This window comes from Benincasa hispida, chromosome 6, assembly GCF_009727055.1.
Source record: "Benincasa hispida cultivar B227 chromosome 6, ASM972705v1, whole genome shotgun sequence".
NCBI classification, from domain to species: Eukaryota; Viridiplantae; Streptophyta; class Magnoliopsida; order Cucurbitales; family Cucurbitaceae; genus Benincasa; species Benincasa hispida.
The window spans coordinates 12,166,262-12,183,372 of record NC_052354.1 but is presented as its reverse complement, the minus strand read 5'-3'; positions in this window follow the sequence as shown (position 1 = coordinate 12,183,372).

Genomic DNA, 17,111 nt, shown 5'->3' with positions numbered 1-17,111 from the left:
TGTTGATAAGTCTTGTGTGTACAAGAGGATCATCAACAGCTCAGTGGCTTTCCTGGTACTGTATGTGGATGATATCCTATTCATTGGGAATGATGTAGGTTTTCTGACTAACATTAAGAAGTGGCTAGCCGTTCAATTCCAAATGAAAGATTTGGGAGAGGCATAGTATGTTCTAAGGATCCAAATCATTCGGGATCGTAAGAATAAAAGTTGGCCTTGTCTCAGGCATCATACATTGATCAGATGTTGATCAAGTACAAGATGCAGGATTCCAAGAGGGGTTTATTACCCTTTAGGCACGAAATTGTTTTGTCAAAAGGTTGAGAAGATGAGACGGATTCCCTATGCTTCAGTTGTTGGAAGCTTAATGTATGCAATGTTATATACCAGACTTGACATTTGCTATGTAGTAGGGATTGTCAGTCGTTATCAGTCCAATCCAGGATTAGATCACTAGACAGCGGTCAGAACGATTCTCAAGTATTTTCGGAGAACGAGAGACTACATGCTCATGTATGGAGATAAGGATTTGATCCTTACAGGATACACATACTCTAATTTTAGACTGATAGAGATTCTCAGAAATCAACATCAGGGTTAGTGTTCACTCTAAATGGAGGGACTGTAGTTTGGCGAAGCATCAAGCAAGGGTGCATCGCGGATTCCACTATGGAAGTTGAATACTAGTCGCTTATGAAGTTGCTAAAGAGGTTGTTTGGCTTAGGAAGTTCCTTACAGATTTGGAAGTTGTTCTAAATATGTCTTTGTCGATAACTCTCTATTGTGATAACAGCGGGGATGTGGCAAATTCAAAGGAACCTCAGAGTCATCATAGAGGAAAACATATCGAACAGAAATATCATTTGATCAGGGAGATTGTGCATCGTGGTGATGTGATAGTCACAAAGATCGCGACGAAGCACAACGTTGCTAATCTGTTTACAAAGGCCCTCACGGCTAAAGTGTTCGAGGGTCATCTGGAGAGTCTGGATCTACGGGCATGCGGCAACTTGTCTAGGGCAAGTGGGAGATGATACTGGGGTATAGAGTATACCCTAGTTTATTGTATATTGTACTTGTTTTTTCATGTATTATAGATCTGTCTCTTATACACATCTAGATGTGTATAAGAGACAGATACTAGGTATGCCCTAGTTTATTGTATATTGTACATGTTTTATATTGTATTGTACATTAGTCTCCCGATGCATTAGGACAAATAAGAGATTGTTGAGATTGGTGTCTTAATTCTCCCGGAGTCTCGTAATTTGTAAACTTTGTACGCATTGTTATTAATAAAATAAGATTTATTTTATTTTCATTTTCTCATATCCAATAAATAAAGATCCATGGTTATTGTATGTAAACTTAAGCATGCATATGAGATATACAAGTGGATCATGCCTTAAGTAATAATCTAAAAGGTCTATAGTATAAGGATAAATGAGGGATACGTTATCCTGGTGACACTACGGATACGACCTGCTTTATAGAGGTTTACAAGTATTGTGAACTACTATAGATAGTCTGACCCCGACCATTCATGTGGAGACATGTGAGCGGGGGTGTCCTATACAAGGAGTTTGTATAAGACCGGACCATGAGATGATTTGTCTATTTATATAACGCTGTTGATAATTGAGACTTACATCTCACTAAAATGACTATAGGTGACATGACTTTAATTCTGAGTGTTTTGGGAACCCCTGCCTTAAGGGCAGTCCTTTGATTAGTATGAATGAGAGTAGCCATATTGTCAACTCAACAACCCTACTTTTGTGGGGATTTGTCTGATTGGAGAGCTAGGAACTTAGTTACACAAGACGAAATTCACTCATTCCCCGAAGCAATGGTAAGTAAATAGATTGCTCCCTTAAGGGCTGATTCCGAATCTTGAACATAGTGACCACATCTTCTCTTTGGAAGAGAGGACTCAGTCATAGTAGGATTATGACTTATTTTTCATTAGAGAAATCAATGGTACTTAAGGAGTTAGATGTAACTACATGGGCAAAAGGGTAAATTAGCCCAGTTGTACTTACGAGCGATCTGTGAAGGGTTATTGCACTGTTGATTGGTTGATATGGACACAAATATATTTGTAGGGAGAAGAGTGCAATTGTGGTCTTTAGTGGAGTGCCCGAAAGTTAACGAATGGTGGATCCCGTGACTAGTTTAGTTAGTTATTCACGTACTGTTGGAGCTTCAAGCTACAGATCCATAAGTCCCCTTGGTAGCTCAATGGATTCAATTTGAGAATTAGTTCTTGGGGTTAGTTTGAAGTGTTCAAATTAATAAGAGGAAATTTGATTATATATGATATAATCGGTGTGATGTATGAGATACATCAAGTGGAGGAATTAGTGTAAATATGATTTATATTAAGTACCATAAAATAGAAAAAGAACTATGGTCTATATGTTTCATGAGATGAAATATTAAAACTATAGGTTATAAATATAATATGGTAAGTTGGTTATCATATTTATTTATAATAATATTAATTATTTGATAATTATCTCTTTTTCTCTAATAACCAATGAGTGGGAGGTTATTGGTGGTTTTATGGTAACTATGAGATAAAAGAAAATTTGTTTTCCTAAAATTAGAAGTTAATTGATTCGGAAAGAACTCACGGATAAGTTATTAAGTGAAATTGTTTCACTAAACGATAGTTTATGCAGAGACTAAATGATCATGGAGCTTTAATTATACGATAGTCATTCAGCTGATCGTAGCTAAACGATAGTGTGGCTAGGTTTATACGATAGACTGCCGTTTACTACACGATCGAGCACATTGTCTATACGATGGACAACATCTTTTCTCTCACTTGCTCGACCGTCTACTTTATCGTAGTCCTTCAGTCTCTTCTCCATGCTAAGATCATACAGAGCCCACAACTCCTGGATTTTCACATCGAGAATACCAAGGTAACCATTGTGGTGGTATCCTTACTCAGTTCGTGTTTATTGTTTGTGCTGTTGGTCGTTCGGTGGGTTCGTGTTCGTTGGCTGTATCGATCATTGCGTTCGAGTGCTGTTCTTGGACGCGTGGAGACTAATCGAGGGATTCTTGAAGAATGTTGCTTCAAAGGTATGCATACTCTATCCCTTGATATTCTTGTTAACATGCTGTAATTTTGTGATGTGCATGACTTGTTAGTTTCCATTTTTGAGACTAAAATTGTTAATGTTCAATTCGAATGGAATTTGGAACGATCTTTTCCGTAGGGGTGTACATAGTCCGGGTTGGAAGATTTTTGTAGACTAACCAAAAAATTCGGGTTGGCTAATAATGAACCCTATTAGTTCTTTTTTGGAGGGTCAACCCAACCCAACCCAACCCAGAATTTCCGGGTTAGGCCGGGTTAGGTCACCGGTTCTGTTTTTTTTTTTTTTTAATTTGACTGTTTATATATATATATATATATATATATATATATATATATATTATATATATATATTCGGGTCGAGTCGGGTTGACCCGACCCTAAATGGGAACCCCAGACCCAACCCAAATTTAATATATATTTTTTTAATTTTTAACCCAACCCAACCCAAACCGCAGGGTAGTCCGGATTGGTCGGGTTACCGGATTTTTTGAACACCCCTACTTTTCCGCTACTCATGGAAATCCTCATGTTTGATTTCCTTCAGTTTAGTTGTATGCTATATTATGTTTCATTACTTTATCATATCATATAATTGTTATATATGTTAGTAATGAAATGAAATTGCATAAAGCATGACACTACTTTAGGTTAATTTATAAATGTTATATTTTACTAAAGTAAGTCAATGCATGCAATGTATGGTTTCAATTTTTCTTTATAATTGTTACAAACAATGAAATTAGAATTAAAATCAATAATTCAGAGATGCATGCAAACCTTAGGTTGTATTCATCTTTTAATATTGTTTTAAAATATGTTTGAGATAGACTTAAGATCATGTTTCTAATGAGATTAGAAATTTTAGTTTAATCTTTTAGTCGGTTGGTTAGGATTAAATTGATCTTAATAAAAGATTAACAATGTAACAAATATATCTATAAGGGACCTTTTGTCTAAGGCGAGTTCTGTCTAGGCTGGGGTATTTAAGTTGACGGAAACTAATATCCCTACATGGTAACTTACCTGGAAAGGTGAATTAAATAGATTTGTTACATGCATACAATTTTGATTAAAGTTTATTAAAGAGTTTAATAGACCTTGATCAAAATTGTTTAACTATCCAAAGATAAATGTTCTTTTTTTTTTTTTTTTGACAAATTAAACATTCACTTAGCCGGATTTTCCCAAGTTAACTAACCCTAGTTAAAATACTCAGTGGGAAGAAAATTGGATATATGATACTTCATTTTATGCTCTTCACGTTTCTCCTTAAAATTCACACCGTGGGGTCTATACTCAGCCTCAAGGCACCACGAATGTCCCCCTACAGGTGGCATTTGTATAAATCAATATCAAGGTGAATGAAGAGAGTGTTTATAGTAAGTAAGAGCAGAACGTGTGACAACACATCCCTCGGTCTCTCTCATTAGGTTGATGTAAAGTTTCGTGCATGGTCTCGTGGCACCATGGGTGTCCCCCTAAAGGATGACACTTTTGCATGACACTTTATTCGATCTCTAGAAATGGATAAGGTTGTTGTAGTTTCACGTCCCAATCAATTTTTCCCTACAGTTGGCTCATTGGGGCGGAACTCTAGAATCTAAAACAAGGGGTTATACTTACAAGAATTGTTAAGCAAGTTAACAAATTCTAGACTGGCTAATGGTGATTGTTAGTTATAGTGACAAGGTATTGTTTCTATCTAATGGTTGAGAATGTCTCATTTCATTGAACGGGCATTTGATCACCCTACGGTGACTTTTGTTCTGTCTCATTGAAACGTTATTGCAAAATAGATATCACTTAGGGTACATTAGACTATTTTGCTAAAACTTATTGGTCGTCTTAGTGATTTAATGCAAAGAAACTAATAATAAATAATTTGTATGGTTTCAGCAAACATTTTTCACTATGACTTCTGCGACATTAAATCTACTCGCCGCTGAAAAGGTAACGGGCGAAAACTACATTTCATGGAAAAACACGATCAACATAATTCTAATAATTGATTACCTTCGCTTCGTCTTGATAGAGGACTGCCATCCCATTCTAGCTTTAAATGCTACTCGAAATGTTCGAGAAGCATACGACCGTTGGATACGGGAAAACGAAAAGGCTCGAGCGTATATCTTGGCTAGTTTTTCGGAAGTCTTGGCCAAGAAGCATGAGCCCATGCTCACAGCCCGTGAGATCATGAAGTCCCTAAAGGGAATGATCGGACAACTATCCGCACAGCTCAGGCATGACACTCTCAAACACATCTTCAATGCTCGTATGCAAGAAGGGCATTTATTCGAGAACATGTTCTCAACATGATAGTCCACTTCAACGTGGCAGAGATAAATGGGTCCGACATCGATGAAGGCAACCAGGTTAGGCTCTATTTTGGAATCTTTACTTGAAAGTTTCATTCACTTCCATAGCAATGTTCTTTTGAACAGGATTGACTACAACCTAACCACTCTCCTCAACGAGCTAAGACCTTCTAGTCCTTGATGAAAAGCAAGGGACAGAAGGGTGAAGCAAATGTTGTTTCATCCTCTAAGAAGTTCCACAGAAGTTCAACATCTAAGACAAAGTCGGTACCTTCTTCCTCCGACACTAAAAAGTGGAAGAAGAAGAAGAAAGGTGGTAAGAGGAAAGCTAACCCATCAACCACTACTCAAGACAAAGCAAGACTGCAAAGGCAATCTATTTCCGTTGCAACCAATATGAGCATTGGAAGATGAACTGCTCCAAGTACTTGGCAGAAAAGAAGAAGGCCAAGCAAGATAAATGTGATTTGCTTGTACTAGAAACATATTTAGTGGAGAATGATCATTCTGCCTGGATTATAGATTCTGGCGCCACTAATCACGTTTGTTCTTCATTTCAGAGAATTAATTCCTGACGGCAAATTGATGTTGGTGAGATGACGATGCGGGTTGGAAATGGGCACGTCATCTCGACAGTGGCAGTGGGAGGTCTCCAGTTAACTTTACAGAATAAATTCATTTAATTAGAAAATGTATATTTAGTTCCTGGTTTAAAAAGGAACTAAATTTTTATAAAGTGTTTACTTGAACAATCGTACTGTATCGACTTTATTGTAAATAAAGTGTTTATTTCTAAAAGTGGCGTTGATATCTGTTCTACAAAACTGGAAAACAACTTGTATGTGCTAAGACCGTTGGCAACTAAGGGACTCCATAACATTGAAATGTTTAAAACTACGGTAACTTAACATAAAAGTCTTAAAATTTCTCCTAAAGAAAATGTCTAACTTTGGCACCTGAGATTAAGACACATTAGGATTGAGAGATTGATGAAAAATGGACTTCTAAGCGAGTTATAAGAAAAATATTTACTTGTGTGTGAGTCATGCCTTGAAGGCAAAATGACTAAAAGACCCTTTACTAGAAAGGGTCATAGGACCAAAGAACCTCTAGAGCTGGTAGATTCAGACCTCTGTGGTCCGATGAATGTAAAAGTTAGAGAAGGTTATGAATATTTCATCACTTTTATTGATGATTATTCAAGATAAGAGTACTTTTATTTAATGCAACATAAGTCTGAATCTTTTGAAAAGTTCAAGAATTCAAGGCTGAAGTTGAAAATGCATTAAGTAAAACAATAAAAACTTTTCGATCTAATCAAAGTGGAGTCTTTATGGATCTGACATTCCATATTTGATAGAACATGGAATTATATTGTAACTCTCGCACCCAATACACCTCAGTTGAATGATGTATTAGAGAGGAGAAATCGAACTCTATTAGACATGGTTCGGTCTATAATGAGTTATGCTTCCTTACCTGACTCGTTTTGGGGTTAAGTAGTGGAGACTGCAACGTATATTGCGAATTGTGTTACCAGAACACTTTTAGAGTTATGGAATGGTCATAAAGCTAGTTTACGTCATTTCAGAATATGGGATTGCTAGCATATGTGCTTGAGGCTAATCCTAAGAAACTAGAATCTCATTCAAAATTGTGTCTATTTGTAGGCTATCCTAGAAGAATGAGAGGTGGTTATTTCTTTGACCCAAAAGAAAACAAAGTGTTTGTATCGACAAACGCTACTTTTCCTAAAGAAGACTACATAAGGGAGCACAAGCTCTGTAGTAAAATTGTGTTTAATGAACTTTCCAAAGAAACTACTGAACCTTCAACAAGAGTTGTTGAAGAACCCAATACCTCAACAAGAGTTGTTGAAGTTAGATCTGAAGGAAATCAGACGTGAGAATTTCCATGAGCAGCGGAATGATCGCTCCACATTTCAATCGTATATGAACATTAGCAATTACAATCAAGAAACGAAAATATACAGGCTAAATTACAACATGCTTTACTAAGATCAAGGGACAGAATACACATATTTTTTAAGACTCACCTTCAACACCTTTGATCATGAACGCTCGAACAGACTCCAAGACTACAACTTACGAACGCTCGTACAATCGACTGCACCACAGCATGATCACAACGAACATTAAGAACACGAACACATCGAACGGCTTCCAAAAACCTCGACTATGTCGAGTTGAGTACGACACCATCATAATGGCTACTTTGGTATTCTCGATGTGAGAATTCAGAAGTGTGGTTCTGTGTGGACTTCGTTAGAGGACGAGACGGAAGGAACAATCGTGTAAACGATTGAGCAAGTGGGATATGACAAGGTTTATCGTATGGACGATGCTTAATCGTTTAGAAGAAGCTCTGCGATCGTTTAGCTATCGGCCAGCTGAGTGATCTATCGTACAGAGTCACTCCACGATCGTCTAGTCTCTCTTCAGTTGTCGTTTAGTAAATCTAATCACCTGATAGCCACTGTGAGTAATTTCCGAGAATAGAAACTCTCAATCATTAATCACTTCTAAATTTAGGAAACATTTTTCCTTTTTATCTCGTCAATTTAAACATTTCAAATCAACACCAAGAACTGATTCTCAACTTGAATCCATTGAGCTACCAATGGGACCTTATGGACCTGTAACTCGAAGCTCCAACGGTATGTGAATAACTGACTAAACTCTTTAGTCACGGAACCTACCATCCGTTAACTACCAGACACTTCACTAAAGACCGACGGCTGAACTCTCCTTACTACAGATATATTATGTGTTCATATCAACCAATCAATAGTGCAATAATCCTTCACAAATCGCTTGTAAGTACAGTTAGGCCAATAACCGTTATGCCCCTGTAGTTATATCTAACTTCTTAAGTACCACTGATCCCTCTAATGAACATAAGTCATAGTCCTACTATGACTGAGTTCTCTCTTCCAAAGAGAAATCGTGGCCCCTATGTTTAAGTCCCGGAATCAGCCCTTAAGGGAGCAATCTATCTACTTACCTTTGCTTTGGGAAATGAGTGAATTCCATCTTGTGTAACTGAGTTTCCAACTCCCAAATCAGGCAAGTATCCAAAAAGGTAGGCATGTTAAGTTGGCAATGTGGCCACTCTCACCTATACTAATCAAAGGACCACCCTCATAGGTAGGAGTTTCCAAAATACTCAAGATTGAGGTCATGTCATCTATGGTCGTTTAGGTGAGATGAAGTCTCTAGTATCAACGACGTTATATACAGAGACTAGTCATCTCATGGTCTGGTCTTATACAAACTCTTTGTATAGGACATCCCACTCGCATGTCTCCATATGAGTGGTCAGGATCTACCATTTGTAGTAGTTTACAACACTTGCAAACCTCTACAAAGAGGGTCGTATCTGTAGTGTCACAAGGATCGGGTATCCCTCCTTAATCCTTATACTATAGACCTATTTAGGTTATCACTTAAGGCGTGATCCACTTGATATCTCATATACATGCTTAAGTTTACATATAATAACCATGGAACTTTGTTTATTGGATATGAGTAAATGTCAGATAAAATAACTCTTATTTTATTCATAATACAATGTGTATAGATTATAAACTACGAGACTCCGGGAGAATTAGGATACCAGTCCCAACAAGATCAACTAGTAGGTCAAATCCACCTTAAATGTTGAGGGAACCTCGACGCAGTGGGAGGGTTGCAGATCCACTTGTCTGTTACATGGGTTTAACTAAAATCCTTGCTATGGTAGCTAACAGAGATGTTGAGGATCCACTGTCTTACAAGAAAGAAATGGAGGATGTTGACAAAGATGAGTGGACTAAAGCTATGGATCTCGAAATGGAGTCAATGTACTTAAATTCAGTATGGGATCTTGTAGATCAACCTAATAGGGGTAAAACCTATAGGTTACAAATGGATCTACAAGAGAAAACGGGATGTTGATGGGAAGGTGCAAGCCTTCAAAGCGAGACTGGTGGCAAAGGGTTATACCTAGGTTGAGAGAGTTGACTATGAGGAGACTTTCTCACCTATTGCCAAACTAAAGTCTATTAGAATCCTCATGTCCATTGCCTCATATTATGACTATGAGATTTGACAAATGGACGTCAAAACTACTTTTCTAAATGGCAATCTTGAGGAGACCATTTATATGGATAGCTCGAGGGATTCATAACTGAAGGTCAAGAGTAAAAGGTTTGCAGGCTTAAGTAGTCATTTATGGACTGAAACAAGCTTCTCGATCTTGGAACATAAGGTTGATACTACAAATCTTATGGCTTTGGTCAAAATGTTGATGAGCTTTGTGTATACAAAAGGATTATCAATAGTTCAGTAGCTTTCTTAGTATTATATGTAAATGATATCCCATTCATTGGGAATGATGCAGGTCTACTGACTGAAGTTAAGAACTGGCTAGCGACCCAATTCCAAATGAAAGATTTGGGAGAGACTCTGTTTATTTTGGGAACTCAAATCTTTAGAGATCAAAAGAACAAAATGCTAGCTCTGTCTCAAGCATCGTACATTGACAAATTGCTTGTCAAGGATTCGATGCAGAACTTCAAGAGAGGCTTACTACCTTTCAGTCATGGAGTTATCTTGTCAAAGGAACAATATCCTAAGACACCTCAAGAAGTTGAGGAAATGAAACGGATCCCCTATGCATCGGTTGTTGGCAGCTTGATGTATGCGATGTTCTGTACGAGACCTGACATCTACTATGCAGTGGGGGTAGTCAGTAGATATCAATCTAATACAGGATTTGATCATTGAACCGTTGTTAAAAATATCCTCAAGTATCTATAGAGAACGAGGGACTACATGGTTGTATATGGTTCTAAGGATTTGATCCTTATTGGATACACAGACTTTGGTTTTCATACTGATGAGGATTCTAGGAAATCCACATCAGGATCAATATTCACTCTTAACGGAGGAGCAGTAGTCAGGAGGAACACCAAACAAGGGTGCATTGCTGACTCCACTATGGAGGTCGAGTATATAGTGGCTTGTAAAGCTGCTAAGGAAGCTATTTGGCTCAGGAAATTATTGACAGGTCTGGAAGTTGTTCCTGACATGTCAAAGCCCGTCACATTTTATTGTGATAATAGTGGTGCTGTGGCAAATTCCATAGCGCCTAGGAGTCATAAGTGTGACAAACACATCGAGTGGAAGAATCATCTCATATGAGAGATTGTGCATCAAGGGATGTGATCTTCACGCATATAGCATCGGAGCATAATGTTGCTAAACAGTTTACAAAGGCCCTCACAACCAAGGTGTTTGAGGGTCACCTGTAGAGTATGGGTCTATGGGACAAGCCACATTTAGACTAGGGCAAGTGGGAGATTATGTACTGGGCGGTTTATGCCCTAGTTTATTGCTTTATGTACTTTGTTTCATAGTTTGACTTTTACACTGTATACCTCACTAGCTTTAGGACAAGTGAGAGATTGTTGGGGTTGATGTTGTAAATATCGTAGGGTTCTATAGTTTGTAATGGTAATGTACAAACATTTTATTTATGTAATAAAATATGTTTCAAAATTAGTTGCATTAACCATAAACTAATAAACTAACATTCAGGGTTATCTTGTAGCTTAAACATATATGTAGAGATATACGGGTAGATCATGTTTAAGTGATAACCTAAATGGTCTATAGTAGATGGATAAGGCTGGATACCTTATTCTGGTGACACTACGAGTTTGACCCGCTTTGTAAGTGTTACAATTGTTGTAAAGTGCTATCTATGATCAAATCCTAATCATTCATGTGGAAATATGTGAGCGAGGAAAAGAGTTTATATAAGGCCGGATCACGAAATATTTAGTCTCATTATATAACGTCATTCATAATAGAGACTTACATTTCAACAGGATGACCATAGGTAACATGACCTGAATCTTTAGTGAGTTGTGAACTTCTGCCTATAAAGGTGGTACTTTTATTTGCATGGGTGAGAGTGGCCAAATCACCGACTCAACAAGCCTACCATTTTGGGGATTCATCTGATTGGGGAGTTGGGAACACAACTACACAAGAAGGAATTCACTCCTTCCCTGAGGCAAGGGTGAGTAGATAAATTGCTCCATTAAGGGCCGATTCCGGGTCTTGAATAATGTGGCGGCACACCCTTTCCTGGTCCGAGAGGGGTTCAGTCATAGTAGAACTATGATCTATTGTTCATTTTAAAGGGATCAGTGGTACTTAAGGAGTTAGATGTAACTACAGGGGCAAAATGGTAATTTGGCCTAGCTATACTTACGAGCAATTTGTGAAGGGTCATCATACTGTTGATTGGTTATATCCAATGGACACAGAAATATATTTGTAGTATGAAAAGTGCAGTTGTCGATCTTTAGTGGAGTGCCTGATAGTTAACGGATGGTGAATAATGTAACGAAGGAGTTTAATTAATTATTCATGTACCCTTGGAGCTTTAAGCTACAGGCCCATGAGGTCCTTTCGGTAGCTCAATAAGATTTAGTTGAGAATCATTTTCTGGATTAATTTGAATTGTTCAAATTAATAAAGAGATTTAATTATAATGATATAATTAAGTTGTTTCAATTATATGTGATATAATTGTCATAATGTATTTGATATATTTGTAGTGTCACAAGGATAGGTATCCAACCTTATCCATCTACTATAGACCACTTAGGTTATCACTTAAACATGATCCACCATGATCCACCTACTCCACATACATGTTTAAGCAATATAAGATAACCTTGGATGCTAGTTTATTGGTTTGTGGGTTTAATACCACTAAATATCAAATAAAACATATCATATTTTATTAAATAAAAAAAATATTTGTACAATACAATCACAAACTACAGGACTCTACAAGATTTAGGGCATTAATCCCAACAGATTTGAATTATTCAAATTGATTTGAGGAAACCATATATTAATGTGATTAACATATAATTGATCATGTATCTGATCTATAATTCAAATTAAATTAGGAAGTAATATTTGAATAAGATTTAATTAATTATTTCAAATGAATTAAATTCATAAAGAATTAATTAATAGAGAGATATTGCACATATACATATGATGTTTATGATAATTAAATATATATACATTAAATTAGATTAAATGTATGATTTATTATTTAACTAATGTATAAATTAAAGTAAATAAGTGTTATTTAATTATGTTAGTTAATTAAATATGTGTTGTTTAATTAATTAATTATGGAAAAGAGAAATAGAAAAATGATTAGGAAAAGGGTTTTACCCTTCTCTATACAAAGACCTCCCTAAGGTGCATTTAGGAGACACACAAACTGACAATACATAACACACAAATGTTATTATGCAAAATTTTCCCTAAGCCACAAAGATAATCTTGTCTACTCTCTAAAACCCTTTTCTTTTCTCCCTCTCCCAATAGTTGGATACCACTTATCCCTCTATTGGAATCCTAGAGAATAATGAGGTTACTCTCGTGGTAGTGTTCAAGATTGTTCAAGAAATTGTTCGTGATCAAGATCGTTGGAGGCGACGTTCGTTGGAACTTCGAGAAGATTGTTCGTGAAGCTTGGAAATCTACAAAGGTAAGAATTTTTCTAATCTTTTCCCAAAACATGCTAATTTACATGTTTATATTTTGTTTTAATATAATGAATTTATTTATGTGAAAATTGATTTGCGAGATGCAAGGCGTTTTCACACAACGCTTCTGCTGCTGGATTCTATCCCTTCATATACTCCTTGAAATTTTCAAGGGTATCGGACTTATGATGCATTTGGTGAATATAGCCATATCTAGAATAATCATTAATAAAATTGATGAAATATTCATACCCTCATCATACTTTAACATTCATTGAACCACAAAGGTTTGAATGCATGAGCTCTAAGGGTTCTTTGACTCTAAGACATTTTCCCGTAAAAGATCTTTTGGTTATCTTACTCTCAAAACAAGACTCACATAGTGATATAGAGTTGTCTTCTAACTGATTTAGGAGTCCACTTTTAACCAATCTTCCAATCCTATTGAGATTAATTTGACCAAGTTTTAAGTGCCAAATATAGGCAATAGGAGAATTTTTTTCACCTCTTACTTCGAGTTTTAGTTGTTTTAAACATCTCTATATTCAAAACAACTTTTGCCTCAGTTGGTTCTAACATATACAAGTTATTTTCTAGTTTTATATAACATATTTTAATATCCTTTGAAATAATGATCACTCCATTAACTTCAAAAGAAACTTAATATTTTTGTTCTAGAAAACATAAGATAGATATTAAATTCCTCCTCATAGCAGGAACATAATTGACATGTTCAAATAAAATGAATCTATTTTCAATTAAAAATTTTCATATCTCCCACTGCTTTCGCTGAGACAACCTATCCGGTCTTTACTTTATAGGTTCTCTCGCCTTCTGTAAGCTGCCTCCATGAACTAGTTTCTTGAGCAAAAGCGTAAATATGATTAGCGACACTTGAATCCAATATCCAGGTTAATTTATCATTTTTCACTAAACATGTTTCAACAGCCAGTAAATCATATTTATTTTGTTTTGCTTTCTTAGCTTTCTCATCTATGGCATTTCTATTTATTACTTTTAACATATCTAAAACATGTTCGTTTAACAGAGGTTCTATCCTGTATGTCAAAGTTATAAATATTATTGAGAGTATTATGCTTGACAAATTGTCCGAACAATGTCTGCATCAAATCCATGATTTCTTTGGAGTAAACCATGCTCTCGTATTTCTTAGTTAGTGTATGGGGTATGCTTGCTAATATACAGATCCAAGCCTTATCATTTTCTCTAATCCATATGTCATAAGCATTCTAAAGTATTTGGTTTGCAGATAAATTAGGAGTTATTGGGCATTCCTCTGTTAAAATGAATTTTAAATCATCATCTATCCGTATTGAGTTTATATTTGTATTCCATATTGAATATTTAAAACCGTTAAACTTATTGGAAGCGAGCGTTTATTTAGAAGGTTTTAACATGCTAAAAATATAAACAAATTATAATTAGTAATATGCTATTTAAACCTAATCAAGTTTTAGCAAAAAAAAAAAAAATAATAAAAAAATAATGTACCCAATTTTCATTGTTTATTTGCAACGATATTTTAGTGAGTCAGAATAGATGCTACTGAGGCGCAGTTAAAATACTCCTTCATTGAAGCAAGACATTATTGACTAAATACTAACTCTAGAATAACTCTTTATTCTTATAATCATTTATTACCATTTTCAGTCAAGAACTTACTAACACTTAGTAACTCTTGTAAGTGTAACCCTCCATTTTCAGACCTCATAGGTCGGCCCCAACAATGCTATCGAATTGGAGAGTTAAAGTTGGAATCGACCTAGGAGACCTTATCCATTTCTGGAGTTTGAGTTGTTCCAAATCCCATGTTACAACCTTCTAAGGGGTTAGTCACTTAAGAGATGACTAGCTAACGCTGCCTAAAAATGACAACAGACGCAACATAAAATCTCACAGTCCAACCTAATGGAGGAGACCATAGGATGTGTTTGACACACTTCCTTCTCCCACTTACTATGAACAACTTCCCATATTCACCTTGTTATTGACCTATGCAAATACTTTCCAAATGGAAGTCGCTCCAAAGGCGACTGGAAGCCAAGCATGAATCTCACGGTGTGAACTCTATGGACATGATAGATAAAAACAATATATCTTATATATTATTAATCTCACATGAAAGTGTTCTATTTGTTTTGGGCAAATATTCAATTAGGTATATTCTGGCTAAAAACGACCTAAGTCTAGAATCATCAAGTATAACGTTTATATTTGGATTTAACCTACAACGTCTAAGTGATAAACCAATTTATTACCTCACATCACTTATGCATGCTCATAAAACCGGGTTAACAATAATTAAGAACCGGCTAAAATCCCCAATTACCATGTGTTCTGTAAATTGTCAACTTAAGTACCTCCAGCCTTAGACAGAATTTTAGCCCGGGTGAGTTTGTAACCAAAGTTTTACAAGATAACGACCTATATTAACTATTAAAACAAGTTGTTATTTATTAACCCTAGGTGAGCATGCATATTATCTTTGTTATAGATTGTAAATGTCTAATCCCTTTTATAACACTTTATAAAACTATAGACATGCTAACAATCCATAACAATCACCAAGCATTTCGTAATTTAATATAACTATTTATATTGAACACATGAAACCCTAATTCATACATACTATATATTATAATTAATTAGAACATACTTTTAATGCAAGACACATGCTTTCTTATGGTGGGATTTTAAATCTACATGACATACATTATACACATACAAGATTTAATTTGATTAACATATATTCAACAATGAATAAATAATTAATCATACACCAATATGGACCATTTTTGACATCTTAAGCAAGAAAAACCCTAAATTATTATAATAATAATTTAAAAATAGGTATGGACTGCTTCTGGACCGTCCGAACTGGCTCCAAAACACTCGAATAGGACTTCCAAGGCAAAGGAATGGGCTGAATCGGACCACCAACAATTGAATCGACCAAAAATGAAAAAATTGAACCATCTCCTCCTCGTGCGCGCGTTTCTGGGCTACTGATGAGCTGCATTGCAACATTGCGAAGACAGTAGCAAAAACTGCTACTTTTCTACTATGCTTGCTTGCTTCTTTATTCAATTACAACTTAATTGCAACTCTATTGACTCTAACACATTTACAGACTCTTGATCACACAAAGAGTCATTACAACTTTTTCAACAAAATTGAAGAGAAATTTAATGCCATAACTAGAAAATATCCATATAAGGACCCTTTCCATATAACCTATGAAAAAAACACCCATCAAGCTAAAATTAACGTAAATTGAGTGCTTAAATCATGCTCTGATACCAATTTTTAGAGTTGACATTCAACATACGGAAGTAATTTGGATCTTAAGCGCTCTAATTACATCAATTTTAGTGATTAAGCATGCATATTCAAGAAATTCATAAATTAGGGTTTATAGTAACAACCTTTGTAGAATCCTCAAAATGCTCAAATCTTTAGCTGAATTCACCTCACCAATACCTTGTAGACAACCACAAGAGTCTTCCCTACTATCTTCTGGTCTTAAATTGAATTGTGGGGTCCAAAATGGGTAGAAATTCAAGGTATTTTTTTTAGATTGGTAAGTTTTGGTGACAGAATTTCAGAAAACTCATTTCTTCCAAATCTTCTTCAATCAGCCAAGGTGCATAAAAAAATTCAGCTAATTCAACCTCTATCTTTATAGAAGACCTTCATGCAATTAGATTGCATCAAAGCTTGATATCACATTATGCAATAAAAGGCTTGGATTGAGTGGGAAAAGTGGAATAATCCCACTTTCCCTCATTTTCTTAATTTTCTTAATTTAATTTAAAATTTTAATAAAATTTCAAATTAAGTGAAAATTAATTTTAATTTTCAATTTCTCAAAATCAAATTTTGATAAAATTAATTCACATAATTAATTAAAATAATTTAATATCAAATATTAAATTATTAAAGTATCAATCCAAAATATGAACCCTTATTCATGTGTATAATAAGTATATCAAATTTAAATATTTTCAATTCTTCAGTCTGTTTAATTACATAATTAAACGTTTAATTATATCGTATATAATTAATAATTCCCTTA